Here is a 20,206-nt window from a genome sequence, read left to right on the forward strand (position 1 = left end):
TCCAGCGGGGAACTCTGGGGATACTGTAATACACCTGAAAACCGGAGAGTCCCTGCGACTGCCATCGCAAGCTGCATCCATTCAGCCCTGAGAACCCCTAGGGGAGCTGTTAACTCAGCTCGCGTTGTTGAGCCCAGTTCTGCCCTCAGCCCCCCCCCAAACCCCACTGAAGACAGGGAGATAGCCAAGGCATACCTGAGAGCAGAGCCTGCCCCTGGTGAAGATGCACCAGGGGGACAGAATCCAGAGGAACTCTGAGCCAGAGCCCCAGCCCAGTTTGTGGTGCTGACCCATGGACAGAGCACATCTGACCTGGACTCACCAGCAGTGAGCTGTCAGCTCCCATCTCGGCTACCGACTGGCCAGCTCACACCAGGGAAGCGTTAGACTCTCTGCCTGGGTCACTGGGGAAGGGGCAGGGCATTCAATCGCCTTAAAACAACCAGATTGAGAAGGGCACCCTTGGGCCCATGTAGATGGAGGAGCAGAGACACAGATCCACAGAGTGAAACCGCCCTCTAGCCGGCACCAGGGCAGGCTGCAGCCCCCGCAGTGTTCAGCAGCAATCCACCTTGTGCTGACCTGCCCAAATTCCAACACTCAACTCAGCGTTAACTCCAGAGAACCTGGACCCCCTCGTTTTTATTGTTAATTCTGTGCATTACGGGAGTGCCCAGCAGGCCCCCTGGTGCTGGGGGCTGCACAGACAATGACAGACAGTCCCTTCTGATCTAGGGTCAGATTTCCAGGAGCTCCCAGGCTCCTCAGAACAGGTCCCATTGATCCACATGCTCCAAGTGACTCGGGGACTTCGGAATATCCCATCCTAGCTAGACAAGTCAGACAAAGTGGGAGGGATAGGAAGGGACTTGCCCAAGGTCAGTTGCAGAGAAGACAATGAAACCCAGGCCTCCCATGAGCCAGCTCAGTCAACAACTCCTCATTCTCCCCTCTGCTCCCCACCCCCACGCCTGCTGACATCCCCTTCCTTACTCTAGGCCCCTTCCTTCCTGATCCTCTCCCCACCCCCCACTTTTCTCTATTTCCTCTGTTCCTGAGTGCCCTCCCGTTCCCAGATCTCATATCCTTCCACCAGAGCCCACAGCAGCCTGAAAAACGTCCCCAGAATCTGCTTGGAAACGAAATGGCTGTGAAACCCACAGTCACTGACTGCCTTGCCTTCGGGGGCCTGCCAGCACCTCCCAGCTGCGCTGGCATCTCACCAGCAAATGGCAGCCAAGGCGCTTGCCAACCACACAGCCCCAGGGACGGCCCCGGGATGGGACTGGGCTCCGCGTCTCTCATGGCAAGAGAGAGCACTAGCTTTCCTACTGTCCCAGGCTGGAAGGAGAAGCTGGTGTCTGCAGCTGTGCCAAGCCATCATCCTCAGCAGTTCGCCAGATGTTTATTCAACCAGCCGGTCCATAGGGAGCTCAGCGTCACGCGGCTCCCCCAGGAGCACGTTCCATGCCTCTCACAACACACAAAATACACCACATTGATTGAGCACCAACGTTCTCGGTGCTGGGCAAGATCCAGCCTTAAAGCCAGGCCCCGGGCTAGTGAGCTGGGCCCCCGGGGAAGGGCAGAGCTCGCACTGTGCATTAATGCTGTCATTGACGAGGGCACGCTGCCGACTGATGGCCCAGATACACCAGGTTAATAAACTATTTATAGATGTTTTAATAAATGGTTCATCAGTTGTGAGAGTCCAACAGGCTGCTTATAGCTTTCTAGAGCACACCCTACTGCTCACCTCTGCGCCTGAAAAGAGCTCTCAGCCACGCATGAACCCTTCCTAAGCAGAGCCTTAGCACGGCGTGGGCGCTAACCCCCTTCCCAGGACACCCCAGAAGGGGGGGCTGTTCGGGGGGGACTGGAACAAGCTGGGGAAGCAGTGGGGTTTGCCTAGTGACATATTCACCCAGTGAGTTGCTCTTACAATAGCACTGCTGGCTCCTAAAGTTTTTGGCTTCATATATTGGATCTGGGAGGAGGGAAACAGGCATGTTTCTAGCCACCAGCCCTGCAGACTCAGCCAGGCATCTGAGAGTCATGCTGGGCTTTCTCCTGCTCCAGCATCCTCACCAGCAGGAAGGGAGCCGCAGGGAGAATTACGCTCCACCCCCGTGGGACCCATCGGCTCAGAATGATGCCCTCTGCTATGATGGCTGGAGGCACGGAGATCCCCTAGGGCTGCATCCAGCCTGCAAAGCCTCTCATACCGGTGGAGAGAACGTGCGAGGAGGAGAGCGCCCAGCGTGACTCTCCGAGCCTGGCAGAGAGCGCAGGGCCAGCAGCTACACAAGCCCTGCAGGCTGCTTCTGCACTCGGCCCCAGAGAGACAGACAAGCTTTGGGAATAGCCGAGAACCAGCCTTTAATACTCATTTTCTGCTTCAAGCTCAAGTGTGCTTGTTGCCACTTCTCCTGCCCGACGAGGAGCCTGTTCACAAGCTCGCTGACACAAGGCCCCTGCGGAAACCCCAGACAGCTGGGAGGTGCAGGGCTCGGGGTTGGGGGTGGTCTAATTTTCAAACCTTGGAGCAGCACAATCCTGACAATTGCCTCTAACTTCTGCTGCTAATAACAGACCAGAACAAACCCAGGGAGAGAGAAAGGAGGGCCAGGAAATAGGAAGCAGATGCAGATTTGAGGGCTTTGAGAAGAACAGCTTCTGCCAGACGGAGTCGGTAACGTCACAGTTCTACCGTGAAGCAGCTGCACGTGGGATACATTAGCATTGCTCTTGCAGCTCACATCACCCTGGACAAATTAATTCAAGCAGGCCTGCACCGGAAGATGGCCACGTGGAGTGAAAACTGCAGGGAGGGTCCTGCAGGGAGCAGCGGTCGGTCGTTGCGCACTGTATGTCACAGACAGGGAGGGGAGCAAATGTCCCTCTGATACCATCTGGAGGCACTAGCTCCTTTTACATGGCCCACCTCCCCCCCACAGCCCAGCGCCCAGGTGGGTTCTTCATACTCTGTTCGTTGTGGAATGAGCAAAAGACAACAGAGGTGAAGTGGGAGGAGCTGCGGAAACTTCTGAGATGGATGAGGTAGCACAGGGACCCGGAGAGATTAGAAACACAGCTCCCACCAGAGAAAAAGCAACCAAGGCCTCTGCGGAAAGCATCGGACCCACAGTCCGTGGGCAGGAGAAGCCAGGTACATGGGGAAGCCAGCACAGCAGACAGACAGGTAGGGCATGGCAGGGACACGATGGGAACCCACAGGCCTTTGAGCAGTGCTAACGCCAAGGGCAGAAGGATCAGTTAGGGTCAGAGTTGGGAGTAACACGGTTCGCACTAAGACACTGGAAAAGACGCCCTGAAAGCGAGAGGCATCGGGCAGCAGCATCCCCTCCAGGAGGAGGTGGTCAGAGCCCCACAGCTTGGGGCGTTCAGAAGCAGACTGGCCAGAGGCAGGGAAGAGCACATAACACCGCACTAGCCCTGCAGGACTGTCGGACCTCACAGTCCCCACTGAGCATGGACCAGAACCGCCCCCCCCGGGCACTGCCAGCTCCCACAGCAGCTCTGCGGGGCTGGCCCATGCCGTCAGGGCTAGCTCAGAATGCTGCACTAGCCCCATTTCACCTCTTCTGTAGCCTGTCTGCTTCCAGCGTCCCACGCTCCCCAGATGTGGTGAATCCTCCTGCAGCGCTAGGCACAGGTGTGCACAGGGGACAGACGAGCCAAGCTCCGGGAGAATGCATGGCACCTGGGCCCTGCCCTTCCTGCTCCCTCTCTCAGACACACAGCGCTTGGCTTCAGCCTGCCAATCTCCTTGGCACGTGAGCCAGGCCCCAGCCCCTCGTCCAACGCTGAACTGTAGGGCCCGGCTGACAGCGCCAGAGAGGGCTCCCAGCTGCCGAGAGCAGAGGCACCCCGCTGCTCCCGCCTCCCTCAGCGGGTCAGATGCCGGACGCGGCCCTCCAGCTGGGAATACAGGAAACAAAAGCTCCCCCATCCCCCTGCACCACAGCAGGGCCAAGGCTAAATATTTACTTAAAGCATTTTTGCTTTGTGAGGTCACGGGGCCGGCCTGTCCCTGCTCTGGGCTGGTGTCTCCCCCCAGGCACACCCAGGCAGAGGCAGGGCAGCCCCACTCGTGCGTTGAGCTGCCTGCTTGGAACAGCCCAATACTGCAGCTGCCTGGCTCACAGCCTCGGCTCAGCTGCACAACTCACACCGCACCTGCCTCCAGAGCCTCTCCCGCGCCCAGCCTCATCCACCCCGTCGGGGCTGGGACCCTTCCTTCGCCAGCACAGCAAGGCCCTGGGCAGCCGAGGGGCCGTACGCACGCTGCCAAGCACCAGTGACCGCAGAGTCCCCTGGAGGCTGCATGGCTTGAGCAGAGCCACTGAGTCATACCAACAAGGAGCTGAAAAATAAACTGGCTCCAATTTAAAATGACGACAACCCACACGAAGGCCTAAACTTACCATAGCCCACCAAAATCATCTCAACCGTATGCTGCTGCAATTGGCCTGCCTCAAATTTCACTGCGTTAAAAGGGAGCTGCTTTCTGAAATACACACCGCACCGGGGGGACCCGCAGGCATTATCCTGTTGCAGCGGCACGGAGGGCAGCGAGCAGCAGTATTTCCAGCAGGCTTTACACGCGCCTGCACTGGCAGGGGGGGTTCCAGAAGTGAGTGCCTCCCGAGTCCGTTGTGCAGAAATGCTTTTTCCTGAATTGGCCGAGCTCACGAGCTGCTATGCTCAACTGGACGACACACCTCGTGAGCAAAAGAGAAGGTTTGACTAATTAAATCCCGGGTGCCTTTCCCTCCCCCAGCCAGATGCTAACGAGCCAGGAGTGTCTGCCTGCAGCACCCCAGCCTGTGGGTTCTGTTGACTCCCAGATATCACAGAGTTGGTGTTAGATCCCTATAGAGAGGGGACCTAGGGTGTGGGCTGAGCAGACCTGAGGGAGGAGCCTGGGGAGAAGGGCTGAGCTTAGCTTGGTTTGTTTATTGCTCACCTGGGGGTGAGGCCGCACTCCAAACAGGCCGGCGTCAGGCACAGGCCTTGGGCGCTCGTTCTGGAGGAATGCCTCTGAGACACACCAGCCTGGCAGTGTCCTCGCCCTCCAAGCAGCTGCCATCTCCCGCAGGACCTGCTGCAGCAGCACAGCCCTGGCCTGGCCATGCAGCTTTGGGGGAAGTCTGCCCCTTTAATGATGCCCTCCTCCCACTATGAGTAGGGCTGCAGCCCAGCCGCTGTCCCCTCCCCGCAAAAGTGTGTTTGGGGGAGCGGCATAATCCAAGGGCAGCAACATATTCAGCCCCAGCCCAGACTTTGCACAGCAAGGGGGCATCACCTGCCACCGACAAATGCAGGCCAGTGCCCGGCTCCACCCCGGGCCATTCCCAGCAGCAGCAGAGAGACCAGGCTGCCAGCTAGAGCAGTCACAGCCACTCCCATGCCCCACCCTAAAGCTCTAGCACCTGACCCAGCTCTGGATCCTCCTGTGCCCCAGATCACAGTCTACTTCTCTCCTGCGCCCCGGCAATCCCAGTCTGGCAGCCCTGAGGCTGGCTGGGAGGGTCATTCACTCCTGGGAGCTGCAGTTCAGCCTGTCCCGCTCGGAATGGGAATTTCCTTCTGGCTTCTAGTTCAGATTTCCCGTAACCCCCCCAAAGGCCTCCTGAGAACCCAGGGCCCCCGTCTGCCTGCAGGAGGCACTGCACAGCGTTATGCTGTTATCATGAACCCCCTGCAGGGCTCCCGGAGACACCTTCAGGCTGCCACTGACACTGGAACAGCAGCTTCCCTGCGTCACGGGCGATCAAGTGCTGCTGGAAACCCCCAGCAAATCCGGGATAAACCCGACGGTGAGAGGGAGAATTACAGAGCACCTCCCTTTCCTCCTCAAGAGCGATTAGAGGCCGAGCAGCTGCGTCCAAAGAGACCTGGCAGGATTAGGGCTTCGTGGCACCACCACCACCGATGGGAGCTGGGCGCGGATAACAGGCAGACGCAGTGGGCCAAAAATCACTGCCAATGTCAATAAGCAGAGCTGGGCCATGGAGGGGCAGCGTGCCAGGAATGAGCCAGCTGTCAGGGTGCCCAGGACAAAGCCTTGAGGGCACGGCTCCAGACCCCGAATACAACTGTGTCCCAGCTCTCCCACTGGGGCTTCCCGAACACGCTGGCTGCCTCAGGGCCCTGCTAAGGTGCTATGGAGGGACCCTGCAGGTCACCGGTTTGAATCCAGCCCAGCCAGGATTAGACGCTGTTCCCATCTGACCGATGCTGGGTGGCCCTGAGATGAGATGAGTACGGTGGTTCTCAGGCCCAGCTCCCATGTCACAAACTCCCCATCGCGCCTTGCTGAGTCAGTCAGTTAGCGAGCAGAGGCCAAGAGACGCCTGAGCCATGGAGAGTGCACCACCCATTACCCCAGTATCCCCCAATCAGGGGTGAAGCCGGCTGGCAGGGCTGGGTCTGTGGGGTGACCAGAGAGCTGTCAGACAGGCACCTCTCAGCAGCACTCCTTCACCACCCTGGCCCGTGAGGACTGTGGCTATCCAAATAGCCAAGTTAGCTCAAATTAAGCCTGGGTGAAGGTTAGAGATCCACTGGCACTTTAATTACAAAGAGGAATCAGGACTCTCCAGGGTGACCTGGCTCAGGGCCACTCTCAAGGCATGGCCGACCCCGCTCAGCCCCAGCTCTCCCGCTCCTGTCAGACAGACTCGGGACGGCCCAGCAGCTGGTGAGAAGCTGGACAGCTGGGAGCCCCGGGTGGAGACTCCGACGTGCTTCTCTGGAGCTTTGGTGAGGATGTAACTGGCTATTTTGCTGCTTCAGCCCTTTCAGCGATTACTGGGTTTGCAAAGAGAAGCCACATTCCAGCAGGGGCATCGCCTACCTGACAGCTGTTTATAATCTCCTCCCCGCCAAGGAGTTCAGGATCGCCTGGATCCTTTACTCTGCCTTAGAGTTCACGGATTGCCAGGGAGGAGGGTCCGTTGCCAGGCTGAAGAAGTGACGTTCCCCCTTTCACACACCCGGAGACAGCGCGAACGTCACCCCGGAACCCCGACTCAGGGCAGCAACTGCAGTCGCTGGGCGCAGGAGCTAGTGACGCTCTGCTAGCAGCTCTCTTCCCTCAGACCAGGCACCGTATTACCGCAGCATCTAGGCTCCAGCTGTGGGCAGGGGCTCATTGGGTCTGGTGCTGCACAGACAGAGAAAGAGCCAAGCCCTGCTCCAAATTGCTGGTGATCTAAATAGACAAGACAAAGGGTGGGAGAAAGGAAGGTTGGCTCTTCCCAGCCAGACGGGCGCCGAGACACACAGAGACTAAGTGACTTGACCAGGGTCCCACAGAGAGTCTGTGGCAGAGCTAGGCATCAACAGCAGGTCTCCTGGGTCCCAGTCCAGTGGGAGACACCTTGCTCCCTCATGTAGCACCTGGGCTCCACGCTGCCTTCTCTTAGAGAGACTCACCTGGAGAGAGGAAGCTGAGGGCACATTTGCAAAGCAGCCGAATTGTCACTGCACAGTCCTACACAAGCCGTTTCAAGGTGACAAGTGACAGGGAGAACAGGTTTCCAATTAGCCACATGTGGGAGCCCTTAGGATCCCAGAAGGCTATAAACGTACCTGCCATAGTTTGCAAAATTCGATAGTGATGAAACTGCTGCCGTTGCTGGTCACAGAGACCCAGACGGAAGCAAAGTTCTCGTTAACAGAACGCCGCCCTTTCAAACACGCGCAGCTACGGCAAGAGAGGCAGGCCTGCTCCCAGCAGGGCTAGCTGCTGCAGCCAGCGGCTTGCACTCTCTGACTGTCCAATTAGCATCCCAAGTAGGAGGCTCTCACAGTGCTCCTCCTCCAGCCAACCTTTCGCTCCACTAATGAACGCTGCCAGCCGTTCAGAATTGCTAGCTGTCTGGAGGTTTCCCTTCGGCAGCGTCCGTGCAAACTCTCGGACAGCGGCATCTCAAAGCAACAGCAAGGACTGTCAGCTCTACCGAGTTATGGGATTCGCCTAGGCTACTCCAACAGCAGAGCCAGCTGACACCGGAGCACACATCCCCCTGCGTCACCTGGAGTCTTTGCATCAGACTGGGTGAGCAGAGCCAGAAGAGAACAAGCACCGGGGGCAGGACTGCTGCAGGAATCAGGAGGTCAGACGGGATGATCAGAAAGGCTTAAAAAAAAAAATCTATGGATCTACAAAATAACCAGAACGGGCAAGTGATTTTAGTAACAGCCCCAGATTACAGCAAGGCCCCACCAGCTTCCCGGGCTTCTGCACTCCCCAGAGAACGAGCCGACTTGCCCATTTCCTGGGCCTTCTCTATCTGAGAGCCACCCTGAGGGACACAACTGACTCTGGTGACTGACTCGATCAATGTATTATTATCCTGAACCCCAGAGGCAGCCAATCCTTCACCCTGGCACGGCTACATGCTACAAAGTAGTCGCTCTACGAGACTGCAAGGACCGGGGAGTGCAGCCGCAGCATCACCCCTTCAGACCCCCATTCTCATCCATGTGGGATCTAAACTACCTGAGAGGTGGTTCCAGAGAGGATGGTTCTAGACTATTCTCAGTGGTAGAAGAGGACAGGACAAGGAGTAATGGTCTCAAGTTGCAGTGGGGGAGGTTTAGGTTGGATATTAGGAAAAACTTTTTCACTAGGAGGGTGGTGAAACACTGGAATGCGTTACCTAGGGAGGTGGTAGAATCTCCTTCCTTAGAAGTTTTTAAGGTCAGGCTTGACAAAGCCCTGGCTGGGATGATTTAATTGGGGATTGGTCCTGCTTTGAGCAGGGGGTTGGACTAGATGACCTCCTGAGGTCCCTTCCAACCCTGATATTCTATGATTCTATGATTCTAAAGACACAGACACTAGGTTCAGTGGTTCTGCCCAGCAGTGGGAGAGGAGGTTGTGGAGCATATCCAGCCTTTAACGCCACACCGCATCCGTATGAGCACAGGCACGAACAACCATACGTGAGCACACGTTCCATGGAGAGTTCCTTTCCTTCTCCAGCCTTAAGTGCACACGTAGGGAAGCTGGGAGCGCACGGGAATGAATGTACACTGGGGAGCAGGCTTGGCACAAAACCCTGCCCTGAACTCCCAGGTCTCCCCACTGCTGCTGTAACCGGGGTTGTTTTAGAAAGGCGGGGAACCCAGGGTCCCCAGTTCTATAACCAACAGGGCCTAGTTTCCAGCCGCACCAGTGATCCCTGTGGGCTTGCAGGCCACACAGGGAACGTCCACACTGCAGCTGGAGCAAGCCGCCCAGCCGGGGTGGACGGACTCGCTCCAGCGGGGCTAGAAAGAGAGTGTGGCCATTGCGGCACCAGCGGATCCTCAGGCTAGCCACCAAAGCCAGCCCAAGTCATGGCCACACTTAGAGCACTAGCTAGTTTGAATCGGTCTACCCAGGCTGGGAGGCTCACTCCAGCTGCAGCATGGCCGGACCCCTAGGCACTCATCACCCTGAGACAGAGGCTGAATACGGTCCAAGTACTGTACGCTAAGGGTGCACTTCCAGGGCTTGAAGGGCTCACCAGACAAGCCCTCCCAACACCAAGGGCGAGGCAAATGCTCACAGACCAAAGCCCAGCTGTAGGGAGGGAGGTGCTGGGGCTCCTGCCATATGCGGTCTCTGAGCCCTGCGCACGGACTATCCAACGTTTCCATTGCACTCTCCAGCTGGTGGGTCTCCGAAATCCAATGCCCACCTTCCCTTGGGCTCCTGCAAGGGAGAGCCTCTCCCCTCGGGCCTCCCAGCTGCTGCCACTCTGGAAATGGAACACGAGGGAGGGGCTCCCCTATTCTAATCCCCCTATTCGTGACCTCCTCCTCCATTAATAGCTCAGCGTCTGGCACTCTGCTGCTGCTCACGGCCTTATCCAGCTTCCTGGCGGCCCACAGGGTCCAACACAGGAGCAGCAGAACTGACTGGAGTCTTCTCATCTCACCCAGCTGCCATTTCCCAGATCAGCAAGCAGCAGCATGCTCTGTCTGCAGACTTGGAAGGAGGCACTGCGTCAGCTCTCATCACAATCCCAGCAACAGAAACCTGAGCTTTCACTGAAGAGCGAATGAAGTCCTGAAGAAGGCAATGGTTTAGGTCCCCCCTCGCCAGGGAAAGTCTCCTACTCATCTGAGTTTACTGTGCATACCACGAGCACAAGAGTTCAGGAGAGCCCCAAGGCTTGCTTAAACCATGAACAGGGTTAAAAAAAAGCTCTTAAGTAACACATTGCAAACTTGGTTGGATTGGTGGCCTCAATGAATCTACAAAAGAAGCCAAGTTTGAAGACGCCTGCTTGAGTAACTTGACGTCACAAACAGTCGAAGTCAGCACCTTTCAGGAACCATGCAGTCCACTAAGCCACTCACAGTGTGCTCTCCCTGAAACAGTGCTGGCAGACTGGCTGTCCTTCTCACCTTTGCAGGCTGCGTCCAGCCTTCCGCTGCAGCCCTCCAACAACGTGCAGCTAACATGTATTTCAGATTCGGAAACCGCTTCAGGGCAGACACCAAGCACCCCTGTGTCCCAGGGAAAGCACAAGAGGGACTGAAGGGGGCACAATGGAATTAGCTGGGCACCAGAGTTAACTGCCCCGACTGATGAGAAGTGACATGGGTGCTTCAGTGGCCACAGGTGGTTTGGGCCTAGGATTTACATCTGAATTTAGGGGGCACTGGGCGGCTGACGGTGCCATTGTACCACCACAAAGCGGCATTGGGACCAGTGCCAGCTCAGAGGGAAGGGATCTTTGGCAGGAGCAGCCAGCAACCCTGAGCTGACGCAAGGGGAGGGGGCCCCTCCCCTTCACATGGATTCTGGGAGGCGAAGGGGCAGCTGCAGAAATGGTGCTAAGGCAGGCCTGACAGGGCTGAGGTGGTGTCCAGGCAGCCCCACATGGACACGAACCCAGACTCCAGGAGAGCATGGGACAGTGTCCTCAGCACCAGCTCAGCCCCACAGCCGCCACTGGATGGGGAAAGGACACCCCACAGGAAGAGCCAGAGCTTGGGAGGGGAAGATCTGTGCTGGACAGAGGAGGAGAGAAATACAAACTGATTGCAGCCCCAGCACAGAGGGCAGGGCAAGCCGAGGGGACGGAGAGAATATTGCTCAGCCCCTCTCATCCTCCAGGCCAGCCCTGCGACCAGCAGTGACTTCACCTCCTAATGGGAGTGCCTGCCGCAGGGACGCCCACCCACCGGCCGGCTGCCAGACGGGGAGAGGTAGAATCAGACTCTTGGTACCCGTGGAGCACATGGGGCGGGGGCGCGCTGCTGAGCAGAGCAAACAACGCACCTGCTGCTCCTGGGTAGAACAGTGACTGAGGAGAGGGAATCAGCAAGGGCACTTGATGCGGCTCTGGGCAATTTGCACACCTGGGTTTTCTGTGGGGACCCTGCTCCAGCTGAGCCTACGTAGTGCCAGCCTCAGGGGGTCTGGCTGCAGGTTCCCAGAGGGCCTGCCCACGGGCCAGCTTGGCAACGAGCGGCAGTCTGGTACGGAGAGCGCTTTGGTGCGTTATGAGCGAGAAAGCTATTCTAAAAGTGACCCATGTTAGTGAGCGACCACGCTGAGCGTCAACGCTCCTGGCCTTGTGGAACAAGCGTGGCTCCTGTCAGAGCCCTGCAATTCCCTCCCCCCAAGCAGCATCCGGGGATTTCTGGCAGGATGGTGCACCCCAGGGGCTCTACCGCTGCACATTCCCCCAGCAACACCCACAGCCCTTTGGGATGAAACGCTTTGCATTAAAGAACCTCTGCCCAGCCCGTTAACCACAGCTGATTGCTAAGTACGTCACATGGCAAGGCTATCAGAACTCTGGAGATGGTTAATCCTGGGATGAGAATAAACCTCCCCAGAGATCTGACTCCTGCCCCGCAAATCCCCTAGGAACGGGAAAGCTAAATCTCCTGCTTTTAGCAGATGTTTATGAAAATGAAATCAGGAGGACTCTAGCATATTAACCCTTCAGGCCTGAGAAGGATTTTCCAGCACAGAGCTCAGATCCCAGACAGCTTGTGCCTGCATCTCCGAGAGCACCTGCATTGACTTTAAAGCTAACAAACTCTACCCTGGCCATCGCAACCCAGCTCTTCCCATCTCCCCGAGGCGAGGCGTCCTGGAAGGAAACAGTTGCATCTGAGAGGGACGCCCCTGGTTACTCATTAGCTGACCCCCATTGTTGCTCCCCATGTAAATTTCAACTTGTTTGGTGCTTTGGCATTCAGGATCCTGGAGCCATTGCACATTCTGATCCTGACTGCAACTGTTGCTATAGCCATGTCTCAAAAGAGCCCCTAAACCAGCTAATCTGTCTTGATCCCAACAGCCAAAGAATGCGCCAACCCCACAACAATGCTGCTTTCCTCTTAAAAAAAACCACCAATGTACCCCCTGCCCCCCCACCCCCACCCCTTTAGTGTCCCTAAGAGAACCTGGGAATTCAGTTGCAAATTCACCCTCCCTGATTAGGGCAGCGGAAATAGAAGGGCTTCACAATAGAGCACACACACCCCCACCCCGAACAACTAAGGGCAGACAAAACGGGCGCTCCCAGAGAACAAGGAGGAGATGGCCCTACCCAGCCCCCCACGCCCAGCATCCTCTGCTCCGCAGGGCAGGGAGCTGACCGGTTTGGGGCCTGGCATGACACGGTGCGGATAAACTGGGTAATTTATGACCAATTCGATTTATTTCTCACACCTCCCCCCGCACCTTTGCTGTCAGCCGTCAGACATGCAGTGCGCAGACACTGCGCAGGGAGCAGAGCAAACTCTTAGCAGGGGAAGAAGGCAAATCACGCTGCTGAAGGGCTCTGGGCCCTACTCCCTGGCGAGCACAGACACGGCCGCTCTCAGTAGGAGGGCTGGCTTATCTCCTCCGCAGTCACTACACCACAGGAATCCATCCCCTCCTCCCAACTCCCTTCAGAATGGAAGCTGGAGGTTTAGGAAGCAACCGAAGGGTGGGGCCCAATCCTGAACTGTGGGAGCACATGCATGCGCCAGGCCGGGGGAACTGGCACTAGGTGACCGAATTCCAGCGCAAACTGCCATCGCTAGCTGCTAGAAGCCAGCGAGTCCTCTCCAGCGCCACTTCCGCAGCCCTGCCCCGTACGGAATTGCCCTTCCCTGCTCTGTCTAGTGGTGTCCTTCAGGTTACAGCTCCAGGCCTCCCAGCACTCTGGCCGAAGGAACAGTCCCTTTATTTTAAAAGCACTTTCCTAGCCCCGCCCCAGCCTTGGAGAGGAGTGTTCTTGGGGGAAGAGAGCTGCCCATTCCCAGCAGCGGGCGCCAGTGACGGGCACAGCTGACTTGGTGCCCAGCACAGTCCAGCTGAGAGCGTTAACCAGGGCAAGCGGGGCTCGACAGGGGCTCAGTGGCCGGGGCACTGGCAGGGACAGGCACAGGCGAGGCCCGAGGCATTGCCTCCGCGAAGGAGCTCTACAGGAGTCCCCTGGCAGTGATGCGGGAAGCGAGAGCCCTAATGCAGGAGCTGTCCTCCGCAATGCTTCAGCTCAGACACAGCCTGGATACCTGCTCTGCCCGCTCCTCTACAGCTCCCCCCTCAGGACACTGCAGGAGTATCCCCTCGGGTCTGTGGGCATGCCGCAAACCCCCTCGGCCCATTCTCTCAGCCCAGGCTCAGGGACCCTTTGCAGGCACCGAAGTGCTGTACTGACTCTCTTGCTGGGCCGCCTCACACCAGCTGCGGCTGGACTGGGGCAGGACAGTAGGTGTGGCCGACAGAGAGTGTGGATAATGTCAAGTGTTCGAGAACCAGTGCCCTGCTCAGACCCAGCTGCTCTCCAGCTGTGCCACTTGCTGGGGCCACTGGCAGCCCGGTGGGCGTGGATCCGCCCGAGGAGGGGCTCTGGACAATGACTGTGGGACACCACGCACGCCCCACCAGGAGCAGCAGTGTGTGTGTCTGCGTGTGGGCGGGGAGGGGGCTCGCCTCCCACAGAAGCAAGGGCAGCTGCACAGAGCCTACCTATTCCCCAGGAGCAGCAGCAGATGCCTCCTCCCCTGCACAGAGAGGCAGGAGGTATACCCCCAATGCTTACGTCCCAGCTGCTGGGAGGGCTCCGTTGGGGGGGCTGCACACTTCCCCTCCTGCCACACCCAGGGTTTGCTCTGACTGGGAGAAGGGGTCGAGTTATCTAAGCCCACCCTAAAGTCGCCAGCTTTCCTGAGTGAAGACAGGACTGGAGAGCCCTGTGCTGGGGGTTGGCTGGGCCCTCAGAGCCAGCACCCCCAGAGTGGAACAAGGCAGGCCACACTTCTCAGAGCGATCCTCACAGGCTCCGCGGACAAACCACCTCGGTAGCACGGGGCTCCTCCTCAAGCCTTTCTTCACAGCCCTGAGGGCTGGAAACTTTGTTTTTAAGCCGCGACTCCACTGGGATCCCAATCCCAGGAGCTGGGACCCGAGGCAGCAGCATGTAGCACCCAGGCCTGCCCCCAGGAGCCGAGAGCCATGCTGAGCGCTTCCCTTCCCACCCAGCCACCACAGGCCACTGCGATGCCCTATTACTGCCCAGCTGCAGAGAGAGCCACAAACCAGCCCCAGGGCCTTGCCGTGTGAAGTCTCCCCAAAGCCCCCACGCTCCCGGCAACATAGCTGGCTCCTATGGATTCAGTGCTTCCCTATCCCAGCATGCAGCAGGGCTGAGCACCATGCACGATGCATGGGAGTCCCAGCTCCGCGTGGACGTGCCCAAAGGGGTCTGACACAAAGAGCGCTGCTGTGTGGGCTGCGCTGAATGGTGCGATGATGCACAAAAGAGCCAGCCATTCATGCAATCAGCTTCCTCACTGAGCACACCCCATGTGTCCCCCCTTCAGACAAGCCTGAGCCCAGCGAAAAGCTGTTGTCTTGATCAGTGCATGTTTCTTCCTTCTGGAGCGACATCAAAGCCACTGTTTGGCTCCTGCTGTCACATGAGCAGTCTCCCACAGCTGGTGTTTCTTACCAGCTTTTCTTCCTGAAGAGTCACAAGGCACTTTACAAATGACTCTCGCACACTTAGGGACAGGACCTCAGCTCTCTAGAAATCAGGGTAAAGCCTCTCAAAGATTTTAAATTAATTAAGAAAAAAACCAGACAACTTGCAGACTCTGCTGAATGTCATTTCTTGTTTGGTACCAATCAATCCCCCGACAGAGCCTGGACTCCTGCTGTCCGAGCAGAGGAGAATGAACACAGAGTTAGAGCACTATCCAGAAAAAAAGGATGCCAAGAACACCAGTGACTAGATCTCAAAGCCTCTGCTGCCTTGAGCACCACCCCAATAAATCACACACAGGGGGATCTTCCTGCCTGCCAGCCAGCAGCCATCCTGGAGTCCCCCGTCAGCTTTGGAAACCGACTAGTGATGACCCAAAAGTATCAGCGGGTGATTAAAGAGAAATCCAGGGCTGCCACATCCTTCCTCTGCATCATCTCACCAAGGTTAATCTGCCACCATTGTAAACTGTAGAGCCAGGACAACCCAGCACCACTGAGATGTAAAACATCCAAATATACTCCAGGTTTCTCTCTGGATCTTCCGAACGGGAGGGGGGTGGATCTTAGTAGATTTGAAGAAAAAGAATTGGGGTTTCTATTATTGCTCTATACTAGCGACTCCTCAATTGTTATTCACAGACCACGTCGATCCATGGACCATTGCTGATGGTCCCTGGGAAGCTGGCTGGTAACATGGTCCTGGCTCCTTGGTCCTAGCTGCTTCTACAGCTGTCCAAGCTTTTCACTGTAATTAAAAGCCTGGAGGCCTGTGAAAGCAACTGGAAACACGGAAGAATGAGTCAGCCTGGCTGCCCCTAGCAGGGACTTTTGCTGCAGATTAAAGGAGAAGAAATGAAGAGCAAAAGGAATGTTTTCTCCCCGAAAAGGACAAAACACTCAGCGCTTTAAAGTCAGCACAAGACACAATCACTTTCCCAATATGACCTTCCCCTATAACAGGGGTTCTCAAACTGGGGGTCGTGACCTCTCAGGGGGTCACCAGATTATTACATGCAGGGGTCGCAAGCTGTCAACCTTCACCCCAAACCCTGCTTTGCCTCCAGCATTTATAATGGTGTTAAATATATTAAAAAGTGTTTTTAATTTATAAGGGGGGGGGGTCGCACTCAAAGGCTTGCTATGTGAAAGGGGTCACCAGTACAAAAGTCTGAGAGCCACTGCCTTATAAGCAATTGATCTAGGTGACAAAGGGCTGTTATGTGAGAGGTGAGGTGAGCTCTCTACAGATGTGGTCTTTGCTATGGTGAAAGCCCTGCTCTGTGCTCCTGGGGTGGGGAGTAGTCTGATTTAGACGTAAGACAGACATCAAAACTGTGTGGTCTTAGCTAGGCCCCGGCACAAGAGTAGCAACATTAACCTTGGCATCCCGGCCAATTCCCCCTGGAAGCAGGATTCTCCTTCATTTCCTGTTCTAGTTGAAAGAGGACTATAACTGCCCAAGTTAGAATTTGGCCAGGATGCTTCGGACTTGTCTACATGGCAAGCCAGGCGTGGGAGTCTGCAGCACACCAGCTTGCTGTGCAGTAATGTCCTGTGTGGACACTGCTCCAGTGTGGGAAAAGTCCCAAACTACTTGAAAGCGTAGCAGATGGCTGCATTTCTGAGGGAGTGAAGAGATTCCTATATAGTTTGCAAAGCCACCTGGTACCTTAGAATGACTGAGTTCCACGAACACAGTACTGTCTTACTATGAAATAAGTACATAATGAACCAACCCAGCACCAGCTGTATCTGTTCTCTGCCCTAGTATGCTGCATGGTGCATGGCCTCACCCAACCTACCAGCATCCAACAGAAGTCACGGTCTTGAACCGACAGCTGCAACATTCAGGGATATCCCAATCCCAATGCACTGATATTTACAAACAAGAAATCAGCTCTTCTGGGAGAAGTGTGTTGGGCAGAACAGCAAGAGTTAGCGCCTGCAGGGCCAGATTTTCAGAGCTCAGCCCCCAACCTGCACCCAATGCACTGAGCGCCTCTGAAGAATCTGGCCCCAATCGTTCACCGCTAGAAAGCTCAAGATCAGATCCTGGAGGTGGTTAGGAGCAGAAGTTTGATTGTCTCATCCTAGACTCCTATTATCCACATCCCAAAACTATTGCATAATCCAGCCCAACTAGCCCATTGCAAGAGATGCCCATGTCTAGAACAACAGGGTGGGCTACAGGTCAGGACTGAGGTGCACCGGCAATGCATAATGGGATTCTGTGCAGCACCTGCCGACACAAATTACCTCCCTTGCGGCAGAGCTTGCAAGCTGCAATTTCATCCGCACCAAACTCTCTTCAGGTCTTTTTGAAGACATCAGTAAATAAATACAGTGAGATGCAAGGACAATCAAACCCAGGGATGTAACTCAGTGAATAACCTCGGAGGCCGAGGGATGGACTGTGATTTCAAAAGGAGAGTGGTTTGGAAAGAAAAGATTTTTGAGAACTGGTAGCATTTACAACGAAAGGCTCTGTACTCTTGTTTCTTGATGCTCACAAACAACCTCCTTGCATAATTTTTGTTGTTGCGAGAGCCCTGTCTTCCCCTATATCTTATCTAAAAAACATGCAAAAGCTCTTGCAAACAAGACGGCAGCCTAGGTGTTGCAGAGGAAGATGTACCAGTTCCATCAAATTGAGATGTGACTTTATAAACATGCGTGCTAGCTCATTCTAACCGGTTTGCCTACAGACTCTGCGCTGGTCATTGTACTGTCTATTTGGATTGCTTCCTGCACACAAACATTAATGAACTACTGCAAACTCCTGAATGTTTGCTCACCAAAACAGTGCACACAGCTGTACCAGAGAGTCACTTCGTGTTCTCTCAGTGCCAGTCCTAGCATGCTGCTGGAGAGAATCCATCAGGTCTTTTTGATAGGGAGAAAGTTATCCTTCAGTATTACCAATGCTCCTCTCGGGCTCGTCATCCACAGAATAGAAGCACTGATACTAGTGAGAGTAACATCTGGAGCGTGTACTAACTCCGTGCTGCAGTTATTTTAATTGTTGAGGGTCTTGGGGGGGAGGGGGAATGGGGAGAATGGCAGCAGAGGAATCCTGCCTAGACTACATGTCACTCAGTGTCATCGTCCCCCCAGGCCCCCTCTCCTTTGCCCATTCCTCTATTTATGGTAAACTACTGGCCCTGGTTGGAATAATGACCTGGTTTCCAGCTTTGTTTCAAGCACTGCATGTCAGACTCTCCTCCCGCGCTGGTGGAGCGCTCGCTCCCGGAAATGACAGGGTTGGAGCGAGCACTGGGCAGAAAACAATAATTATGTTTTGCAAAAAGTGTTGAGGTTTCAGCATTTGTTTTCCTTCTTCATTGGAAGGAAAGCAGGCCATGTCAGAGCAGGGAGCTGACCCCCCCCCCCCCACACACACACACACATTGGAGTTGTTCCACTTGGTATAAATAATGAAATATTCATTGACCCAGCAAGACAGACTCAAGCCCAATGGTCAGGACACTCAGCTGGGCTGTAGGAGACCAAAGGTCAAGTCCCTGCTCTGAACTGGGCAAACTCAGCTCAGGCGAGTGTCATAACGGCTGGACTCCTGGCTATTCTGGGGTGCGGGTCCGTCCATCTGTCTGTCCAAAACTCCATCCTGGACCTGTGAAAGCTTTGCCAAAACCCAGCTGCTTCCAGGAAAAGTTTTCGGTGTGACTAATTGGGCTTTTCTGGCTGATGAGCTCTAGGAGGCACTGATCTTGCTACCTCCTCTAGTGGATGGATTCAGTCACTTTTGCTCTCCGTACCATCTCTTTTAAAAGGATGCACGCGCCCCGAAAGCCCTCTAGAGCAGTGCTTCTCAAGCTATCTGGTGTGGGGGACCGGCATTTTCTTTTTCCAATGTGTGCGCAGACCGGCACTGATCCGTGGACCACCACTTTGAGTAGCACTGCTCTAGAGACAGCGTAAAGGGGAGCTCCTGGCTCCTGAGTTCACACATCCCCCTAGAAATCCTGCATAGCCCTGCTGCAGCTGCCCCTCAAGCCAGTGGGAGAACTGCTGTACTCTGTACTTCTGAGGGCAGCCAGTGCCTTTTCCAGCCTGAGAACTGACACACAAGACAAGGCCAGTGCAGGCGCTGTCACTGGAAATAGCTTGGTTCTGATCCAGTGACGGTACCTTCAGTAAAAAATGCAACAAATCAAGGGCTTGGAGTGGGGACTTTTAAATGTCAATGGCTTGGATTTCGGGGGCGGGGGGAGGAGGACGGAGGACAACGACAGTAGAAGAGAGCGCCCTTGACTCCACCACTCCAGACCTCCTCCCATGACCCACACCCTACATGAGCCTTTTTCACACCAGGACCCACCCCTAGGGCAGTGCTGGCAGAGGGGTGCCCTGGGCTGGCAACTCCCCTCCTTGCCAGCGAAGAAGCAAAGGGCTGCCTCGGGGTAGGGCACATTGCCCATGGCACCGCACCCGCCAAACCCTCCCGCCTCTTGGTGATTTCACAGCTAACAGCCCAGGCAGAGGAAAGGTGCTCAATACCGATGGCCAAGGGAGGGAGAGAGCCACAAAAGCCAGCTCCCCAGGGCGGATGGGTGGCCTTGCGGGCAGGACTTGGGGGAGCTGGTTCTACTCCTGACTGCCACTGACCCCCAGCGTGACATTAGACAAGCCACTTCACTGCCCCATGACTCAGTTTCCCCACCTGCACAAGGTGGGCATTGACAGGCTCACCAGATACTGTGCGCAGGGCCCCATCCAGCCTGCCCCAGGCTCGGAGAGGACGGTGATGGGCGCCGGGCAAGAACCAGGGTCGGTGCCCAGGGAACAGAGCAGCTGCACGGGGCTGCCAGACAAGCCCGCTGTTCCTTGTGCCCACTCAGCTTGCCCGGGCGCCCGGCGCGGCCAGCACAAGAGGCGGGGAGGTCCCACTCGCTGCAGCCGCTGCCCGGAGCGGAGGGGACCAGGCTGGCGGCGGCTCGCGGCATCCCTCCCGGGCGGGCCCCGAGCCCACAGACCCGAGGCGCAGCCGGGAGCGGTCGCGGACACCAGCCCGACTCCGGGCACCTTTGGCTGCGGCGTTCCGGGCTCCAGCGGGGCGCAGGAGAGGTGCCCCGCCCCAGGGCGGACTGAGGGGTGCCCAGCCCCGGGCCGGGGGGCTGCACCCGGGGGGCTCCCAGACCCAGGACGCACGAGCCGCTCCGG

General features: G+C 56.4%; 1 protein-coding gene across 2 annotated transcripts in view; it reads right to left on the minus strand.

The window, feature by feature from the left end:
- The window catches only part of ROBO3 (roundabout guidance receptor 3), a 237,877-nt gene that overhangs the window by 121,747 nt on the left and 95,924 nt on the right, over positions 1–20,206 (minus strand). The gene's annotated exons all lie outside the window — the stretch shown is intronic.

Source organism: Natator depressus, chromosome 22 (assembly GCF_965152275.1).
Source record: "Natator depressus isolate rNatDep1 chromosome 22, rNatDep2.hap1, whole genome shotgun sequence".
In the NCBI taxonomy this organism is placed as follows: domain Eukaryota; kingdom Metazoa; phylum Chordata; order Testudines; family Cheloniidae; genus Natator; species Natator depressus.